This window comes from Dendropsophus ebraccatus, chromosome 4 (genome assembly GCF_027789765.1).
Source record: "Dendropsophus ebraccatus isolate aDenEbr1 chromosome 4, aDenEbr1.pat, whole genome shotgun sequence".
NCBI classification, from domain to species: Eukaryota; Metazoa; Chordata; class Amphibia; order Anura; family Hylidae; genus Dendropsophus; species Dendropsophus ebraccatus.
In genome coordinates this window covers 28,591,228-28,600,416 of record NC_091457.1, presented here as the reverse complement: position 1 = coordinate 28,600,416, position 9,189 = coordinate 28,591,228, and the positions used below count along the sequence as shown (strand labels likewise).

Sequence of the window (9,189 nt, the reverse complement as noted above, 5' to 3'; positions counted from 1 at the left end):
CAGCAGTCCCTGACACCTGACAGGTTTTTTTTTTTTTAACATGACAGAGCCCCTTTTAAGGCTGGCGACAGTGACTTTAGTTGAATATATAGTGATCCTCCACATTACCATTTGCAACTAGAGATGAGCGAACCTGGAGTATGCTCGAGTCCATCCGAACCCGATCGTTCGGCATTTGATTAGCGGTGGCTGCTGAAGTTGGATAAAGCCCTAAGGCTATGTGGAAATCATGGATATAGTCATTGGCTGTATCCATGTTTCCCAGACAACCTTAGAACGATTGGGTTCGGATGGACTCGAGCAATTGCAACTTTTTTTTTTTTTTTTTTTAGTTGTAAAGTCATGACTTGGATGCATTTTGCTGGTTTTGTAGCCCTCGCCTTATAAAACACGTTTTTGACCCCACAGCCCTGTGCCTCTGTATAACCCCATCCTGCTTCCAGTATATAATGCCTCAGCGGCTTATATAGGAGTCCTGTATCCCCACAGCCCTGTGCCTGTGTATATCCCCATCCTGCTTCCAGTATATAATGCCTCAGCGGCTTATATAGGAGTCCTGTATCCCCACAGCCCTGTGCCTGTGTATATCCCCATCCTGCTTCCAGTATATAATGCCTCAGCGGCTTATATAGGAGTCCTGTATCCCCACAGCCCTGTGCCTGTGTATATCCCCATCCTGCTTCCAGTATATAATGCCTCAGCGGCTTATATAGGAGTCCTGTATCCCCACAGCCCTGTGCCTGTGTATATCCCCATCCTGCTTCCAGTATATAATGCCTCAGCATCTTATATAGTCCTGTATCCTCACAGCCCTGTGCCTCTGTTTCCTCAGCAGCTTATATAGGAGTCCTGTATCCCCACAGCCCTGTGCTTCTGTGTGTCCCCATCCAGTTCCCTCAGCAGCTTCTATAGGAGTCCTGTCTCCCCACAGCCCTGTGCCTCTATGTAACCCCATCCTGCTTCCTCAGCGGCTTATATAGGAATCCTGTGCTTCTGTGTAATCCCAGCCTGCATCCTCAGCATGTTATACAGGAGTCCTGTATCCCCACAGCCCTGTGCTTCTGTGTATCCTCATCCTGTTCCCTCAGCAGCTTATATACGATAGGAGTCCTGTCTCCCCACAGCCCTGTGCCTCTGTGTAACCCCATCCTGCTTCCTCAGCATCTTATATAGGAGTCCTGTGCTTCTGTGTAACCCCATCCTGTTCCCTCAGCAGCTTATATAGGAGTCCTGTGCTTCTGTGTAATCCCAGCCTGCATCCTCAGCATGTTATACAGGAGTCCTGTATCCCCCCAGCCCTGTGCTTCTGTGTATCCTCATCCTGTTCCCTCAGCAGCTTGCCTCTGTGTAACCCCATCCTGCTTCCTCAGCATCTTATATAGGAGCCCTGTGCTTCTGTGTGTCCCCATCCTGTTCCCTCAGCAGCTTATATACGATAGAAGTCCTGTATCCTCACAGCCCTGTGCTTCTGTATATCCCCATCCTGCTTCCTCAGCATCTTATATAGGAGTCCTGTACTTCTGTGTAACCCCATTCTGTTTCCTTAGCAGCTTATATACGATAGGATTCCTGTCTCCCCACAGTCCTGTGCTTCTGTATATCCCCATCCTGTTCCCTCAGCAGCTTATATACGATAGGAGTCTTGTCTCCTCACAGCCCTGTGCTTCTGTGTGTCCCCATCCTGTTCCCTCAGCAGATTATACACGATAGGAGTCCTGTCTCCTCACAGCCCTGTGCTTCTATATATCCCCATCCTGCTTCCTCAGCATCTTATATAGGAGTCCTTTGCTTCTGTGTCCCCCCATCCTGTTCCCTCAGCAGCCTATATAGGAGTCCTGTGCTTCTGTGTGTCCCCATCCTGTTCCCTCAGCAGCCTATATAGGAGTCCTGTGCTTCTGTGTGTCCCCATCCTGTTCCCTCAGTAGCCTATATAGGAGTCCTGTGCTTCTGTGTGTCCCCATCCTGTTCCCTCAGCAGCCTATATAGGAGTCCTGTGCTTCTGTGTGTCCCCATCCTGTTCCCTCAGCAGCCTATATAGGAGTCCTGTGCTTCTGTGTGTCCCCATCCTGTTCCCTCAGCAGCCTATATAGGAGTCCTGTGCTTCTGTGTGTCCCCATCCTGTTCCCTCAGCAGCCTATATAGGAGTCATGTGCCTCTGTATATCCCCATCCTGTTCCCTCAGCAGCCTATATAGGAGTCATGTGCTTCTGTGTGTCCCCATCCTGCTTCCTCAGCATCTTATATAGGAGTCCTTTGCTTCTGTGTCCCCCCATCCTGTTCCCTCAGCAGCCTATATAGGAGTCCTGTGCTTCTGTGTGTCCCCATCCTGTTCCCTCAGCAGCCTATATAGGAGTCCTGTGCTTCTGTGTGTCCCCATCCTGTTCCCTCAGCAGCCTATATAGGAGTCCTGTGCTTCTGTGTGTCCCCATCCTGTTCCCTCAGCAGCCTATATAGGAGTCCTGTGCCTCTGTATATCCCCATCCTGTTCTCTCAGCAGCCTATATAGGAGTCCTGTGCCTCTGTATATCCCCATCCTGTTCTCTCAGCAGCCTATATAGGAGTCCTGTGCCTCTGTATATCCCCATCCTGTTCTCTCAGCAGCCTATATACGGTTGGAGCTCTATATCCTCACAGCCCTGTGCCTCTGTGTATCCCCACCCTGCTCCCTCAGCAGCTTATACACGATAGGAGCTCTATCTCCCCACAGCCGCGGCCGTTGCATCTCCTCATCCTCCCTGCTCGGCCGCTCCATTACTACGCCTGCATCTGCTGACACCGCTCTCCGCTCCATTACTACGCCTGCATCTGCTGACACCGCTCTCCGCTCCATTACTACGCCTGCATCTGCTGACACCGCTCGGCGCTCCATTACCACTGCCTTAAAAAACAGACGCCGCCCTCTGATTGGCTCAGTTTGATCCTAGTTGGCTCCCCCATCGATACGCTCGGGTATCCGGTGATTTCGGCTGGCAGCTGCTTCGGTCTGGCGGCCGCCATTGTCCCGGATGGTCGCTGTGCACGGTATCTGTCTGTAGCCAACGATTTCCCTCCGCTTTCCGCCGTCCGTACGAGGCCCAGGATTCCTCCCATAACCCGGTCCGGGACAGCGAGCGGCCTGCCAGGCCCAGGACTCACCCGGAGCACCCAGGCCGGAGCCAGCGAGGCCTGCACCGCCCGAGAGGTGACTAATCCCGGCACGGGTGACGTGCGGCTGCGGCCGGGAGGGCTTGTATGTTATTGTGGCTCTTCCATCTATATAGACACAGTGATTGCTGTATACAGGCTCCGGGGCTGCCCTGGGCTACTATCTGTCACATGTAGTAGCCCTGGGCTTCACCATGGTAACCGGCTTGTGCCTCTATTACACCACTTATTATGGTTTCTTATATTTATCACCTCAGACACTATTATTTCTATGACGTGCGGCTCCGGTGATCGCATCATATTTACCGGCTCTCGTCTATGTGCGGCGAGCGGTGAAATTGTCGCCCTGTATGGATCCTTTTCCTTGGGTTGTGTTCACACAATGCTGCAGGTTTGTTGCAGATTCTGACTAGGAATATCCTAAATGTTTCCGGCGTGTGTGAACAGGCCCTAAAGTGGTTGTCGGGGAAGAAAACATGTTGTATATATGAGGGTTAAAGAGGGGGGGGGGGGGGAATTCTTCTGACCCTCAATACTTCCTGGTTCCTGTGATGTCGTCCCTTTAAGGAACCTTACGCATGTCCACAATTGTGGGATCCATTACACTAGGGGAAGGGAACCTCCAGCTGTTGCAAAACTACAATGCCCATCATGCCTGGACAGCTAAAGCTTTGGCTGTCCAGGCATGATGGGCATTGTAGTTTTGCAACAGTCGGAGGGCCTGAAGGTTCCCAATCCCTGCGTTAGTCTATGGGCCAATGCCCGTGCCTTTACCTGGATCCCGAACCTTAAAAAAAACAGGATCTGTAGTAATGGATGACACTCCATGCGTTTAATGGTTTTACGATCCCCAAGAGCACACGGATGCGTACAGAGGGCCCGAGGCAGGACGTTCTTGTGGCCAGTGGTTGGCCGAGCGGGGCATGTCTTGCGTGTACAATCGAGCGGACCTGTCAAACTGTTTGACATGTCTACTCAGCGCTACTTATGGGGATGACGTGTCAAAGGATCCTGGAGATAGTGGAGGGGAGGGGACTGGAGGAGGTAAGTATCACTTCTTTCTATCCTCCCTTTTCGACGTTGCGGCAGGAAATTGGATATTTGCTATGTTAAAAAAAAAAGTTTATCAGGGAAATGTTATCTTTATTTGTTTGGCCTCTTAGGGTCCTTTTACACTCACAGGTATCTGACAGATTTTTTTAAACAGTTTCTCAGGAATGGATTTAGCTTTTTCAGAGATCCAAAGCGGTACAGAGTTCAAACGCAGCCGACAGCCGAGTTTAGCGAAGCGCTTTGCTAGTACTGTACATTCGCTTATCACTACCCTACATGTTTAGTTTTTAGTTTGCTTAAAGGGGTTATCCAGCGCTACAAAAACATGGCCACTTTCCCCCTACTGTTGTCTCCAGTTCAGGTGCGGTTTGCAATTAAGCTCCATTTACTTCAATGGAACTGAGTTTCAAAACCCCACCCAATCTGGAGACAACAGTAGGGGGAAAGTGGCCATGTAGCGCTGGATAACTACTTTAAAATTTATCAAAACGTTAACATCTCTTATTGAATTTGTACAGAAACTTGGCCAACTCCGAGGCACTGACAGGTATACAGGAAAAATCTTGGCACGTAGGATCAATGAGAGGCTAGAGAAGTATGTATAACTTTTTGGAAATTTTTGTTCTGTAGTACATGACGCATCTATGGCCAATGGGTTTTATGTAGTATTTGACACACCGTGCTGGTTGTTGTCCCAGAGGGCAGATATGCTGCAGGTTCTATACAAGTAAATCTGCATCACTGTGAGTAGAAGGAAAAAAACAAAACAACTCAACTTTTTTAAGCTGCGCATGTCGGCTGCACATCTGAGTGTACACGGGATGCGTGACAACCTGCTGTAGATCTGCATTCATATCAGGCAGGGCATGCTGCAGGTTTAAAATACACACACTTTTTTTTTATGCTGAATATTCATGAGGTAAAGGTGTTCTCTATCCTTACACATGAGTTAGGCCATCAGTATAAGGAAGGAAGCGATTCCCAGTACCCCTGCCGATCAGCTGTTTAAAGGGGCTGCAGCGTTTTTTGAGAATTTTATCAAAAGTAATGCGTGCAAAAAAAGAAAAAAGTAAATTTATCATTTGAATTCTCATCTTTAGGCTATGTTTACATGTAGAGATGAGCGAACCGGGTTCAGGTCGATCTGAACCGATTGTTCAGCATTTGATAAGCTGGGGCTGCTGAACTTGGATAAAGCTCTAAGGTTGTCTGGAAAACATGGATACAGCCAATGACTATATCCATGTTTTCCACATAGCCTTAGGGCTTTATCCAACTTCAGCAGCCACCGCTAATCAAATGCCGAAAGTTCGGGTTCGGATCGACTCAAGCATGCTCCAGGTTCGCTCATCTCTATTTACGTGTATTTTTTTTTTAACCAAAGTCACAAGTGAATCTAACGAAGCAAAATTTTAATGGAAAGGTTTGCACAGTTTCTGTTTCCAACCTACTCCTGGTTTTGGTTAATGTTGCGAGCTCCGCAGCAAAATATGCTAAGATCCCGGCACTGTCATTTTGAATAGAATGAAAATAGGAATTTTTATTCTGCTGCAAGTATGTCAAGCGCCATCCCCCTTAGCCTATGACAGACCGGTGGATACTTTACCCACCTGTGCTCTGGCCTGCTTCTGTGGCTCCCAGCATCCTGACATCTTGCTCTGCCATTTGGGGCACTGTCCCGCTGCAGCCACAGAAGCAGGCCAGAGAGCGGTCGGGTAACGTATTCACTGGGCCGCGGTGGGTTAAGGGGGATGTCGCTTTACATAATTTTCATTCCGCTGCGAGTATATAAACCCTATTAAAAAAAAAAGTGTGAAATCTCCTGCGAATTGCTACTTGTGAAGCTACCCTTAAACTAAACATACAATGGGTTAGAGCGCATTGCGATCTAAGTCTTCAGGTGGTTTTGGTGACAGGGTTTTTTTCTTGTTATATATTTTATTTTTTATGGGTTTTTTTTTTTCAGCATACTATGTCCTTTGTATGCGAACGTTCATGTATTATTTTTTAATACTCAACAGGTTCATACTACTTACTGCGCAATGACTCAGCTGGACTTTACATTCCGGAACACATAAAGGCGGCAATTTATCAAAAAGCGTAAACTGCCCACAACAACCAATCACAGCTCAGCTTTCAGTTCTGGTAAAATGAAAGAGGAGCCATGATTGGTTGCTGTGGGCAGTTTACATCAGTGTATACTTTACACTCTTTAATAAATTTGGGCCAAAAAGTCCACAGAAAGAAAGTGCTAATGGGCTTGGGCTTAGGTGGTGTTTAGTGACGCGAGTATATAGCAGTCCACGATTTTATCATCCAAAAGACATGATCATGTCACTCACCAGCGTCCCCTTAAAGTGACTGTACCACCAGGCCCAGGCTGAAGCACTGGAGGCGGCCTGACCCACCCTTGGTGGGAAGAAACTCCAGCCCCTCCATGACGTGACTCCATTAGAATCAATGGAACCCTATCATAGGGTTTCCTCCCACTAAGGGTGGGTCGGTCCACCTCCAGTGCTTCAGCCTGGGCTGGTGGTACAGTCACTTTAAAGGAGAACTCAAGTAAAAACTAAAAATCCAGTGCAGGCAGGGGGTGCAAGGACCTGATAAAGAATCTATACTTACCCCTTCCCCTGCCCCGCAGCTCTAGCTCACTGACTGCCGCAGGCCCCTTTTTCTTGCCTGTTGGCTTTTTCTTGCCTGGTGTTAAAACCCAGCAGGAAGCGCCCACTCAGCCAGTCAGTGACCACAGCACTGTCCTTCCTGAGTCACTGACAGGCTGAGCGGATATTTCTGAGCCAGGTCTTGACATTGCAGGATCTAGAGGAGGCTGGCAGGCGTTCATGAGCGATGATGCGATGCAGTGCTGCGGGGGCACGGGGACAGATAAGTATAGATGTTGTTACACCCGGCTGCCTGCAAGAGATTTTTCGTTTTTGCTGGAGCTCTCCTTTAATGAATCTTCTTTATCAGACAGCGATCATGTTGCAGAGACAGACCAACAAGAGTTGAGCACCAAAGCTTAGCCTTGACAAAGCGCAGGTTGCGTGCGTGAAACATTTGTTGGACTGTCTTTGCGACATGATCGCTGCCTAATAAAGATATATTAAGGACACGCTGGTAAGTGCCCGGATTATTTCTTTTAGATGATACCATTAAATATAAATGATTGTGACATGTACCACAGCAGCCCTATTCACTTTATTAGACTGATGATAGTTGGCTATTGACTGGTTAACTATGTTTGGGGTAAAACTTAACGTTTAATAAATCTCATTTAAAAATTGTTCACCCAAATGATACAAATCATGAACACAAACCAACACCAACAGATCAGCAAAACAGCAAACGTGAGTATGTTTGTGTGTAATATATATATATATATATATATATATATATATATATATATATATATATATATATATATATATATATATATATATATAATCACATACACAGTTGTGACCTCATTGTCCAACTGTGATATGTGACATCGTGCCGGTGCCGTGACCTGACTTACTCCACTGCAATCCTGTATATACAGGGAGGAAAGAGGAACACTATGGATGGCGGTCCCTATTCCTGTTGATAGCACAGTGACACAGTGATATTATTTTGAGATTGAGGGTACTGTATCTTGTTAGTGGCAGTGATACTTAACTATGTTTGGGCCATTAAAATGAATAGGACCATCCTTATTTTCTCTGACTGGCTTTGATGTATAGCTTGGATACATTGCATTTAATGTAGTGTGATGACAATCCACCTGCCTGGTCGTGCTGTTGGAGGGAAGTCTCCTGACCATAGACGATTAACCGTTCCTGCAACACTCAACAGGTTCAGCCAACATTTACATATATGGCCCCCTGTAGGGCAGCTGTGTGTGTGTAGTCCCGGCTGGGTATGTTCACACTAAGTAAGTATAGCGGAATTCCGCAGCGGAGCTCTCCGACGCGGAATCCCGCCGTGCTCAAGTGTCCCGCTGTCTTTGAATGAGAGACATGTCAGTTCTTTGAGCGGAGAGCGGCGGCTGCGGAGGAACGCGCGCCCTCTCATTCACTGATAGTGGGACACTGAGCACTGCGGCACTTCCCCTGTATCTACTCAGTGTGGAAATACCCTTATGGTAGATAGATGTATCTGGGGCACATTTATATCTGTGGATCTGTATGATTGCTGAGCAGCTTTTCTTATCACCACTGTCAGTGTGGCTCCTACAGTCTTCAGTTTTTGACTCTGGGATCTGTCTTTATGATGAGGGTTGCATTCTCAAGACTTTTCCCAGGAAAAGCATTTCTGACTTTAAAGTGAATCTGTAGCCACAATTTGCCCCCTTTCCCCCCCCAAACCGCTTGTACCGTTGGATAGCTGCTTTTAATACAAGATCTGTCCTGGGGTCCGTTCGACAGGTGAGATTGTCCTAAAAAACAACTTTGAAACTTGCAGCCCTGTGTCAAATTTAGTATCTGTGGCCTAGGCCTGTGCCGCCTCTCCATCCCTCCTCCCCACCATTAGGAACGCCCCTTGGCAGGATTTCTCCTAATCATCCCTTGTCTGAACACTGCACGTGTGGTGGATAGTTAAGGCATCTGTGCAGTGTTAAAAGGTTTATCCAGTGCTACAGAAATATGGCCACTTTCTTTTAAGAGACAACACATGACTCTTGTTTCCAGTTCAGGTGCGGTTTGCAGTTAAACTCCATTCACTTTAATGGAACTGAGCAGCAAAACCCCGCCCAATCTGGAGACAAGAGTAGGGCTGTCTCTTGCCTTAAAGGGGTAGTGCGGCGGTAAACAATTATTCACAGAATAACACACATTACAAAGTTATACAACTTTGTAATGTATGTTATGTCTGTGAATGGCCCCCTTCCCTGTGTCCCACCACCCCCACCTGTGTACCCGGAAGTGTGGTGCGCTATACATTACCTGTCATGTGCCGACTCGTTTCCGATCTTCAGTCAGCGATGTTGTCTTCGGCCGAATCCCTCCG

The 9,189-nt window shown here is 47.6% G+C and overlaps 1 protein-coding gene across 6 annotated transcripts in view; it reads left to right on the top strand.

Moving 5' to 3' along the window:
- Positions 1-2,819: 2,819 nt before the first annotated feature.
- Positions 2,820-9,189, top strand: part of AMBRA1 (autophagy and beclin 1 regulator 1) — a 97,689-nt gene continuing 91,319 nt past the window's right edge. For 3 of the 6 annotated variants that reach the window (XM_069965356.1, XM_069965357.1, XM_069965358.1), the window contains exon 1: positions 2,820-3,181. The gene's annotated coding sequence lies outside the window, so the exon portion shown is untranslated. Of the gene's footprint in view, positions 3,182-4,715; positions 4,793-9,189 lie in introns of all 6 variants that reach the window. The other 3 variants (XM_069965354.1, XM_069965353.1, XM_069965355.1) reach the window with 3 other exon arrangements.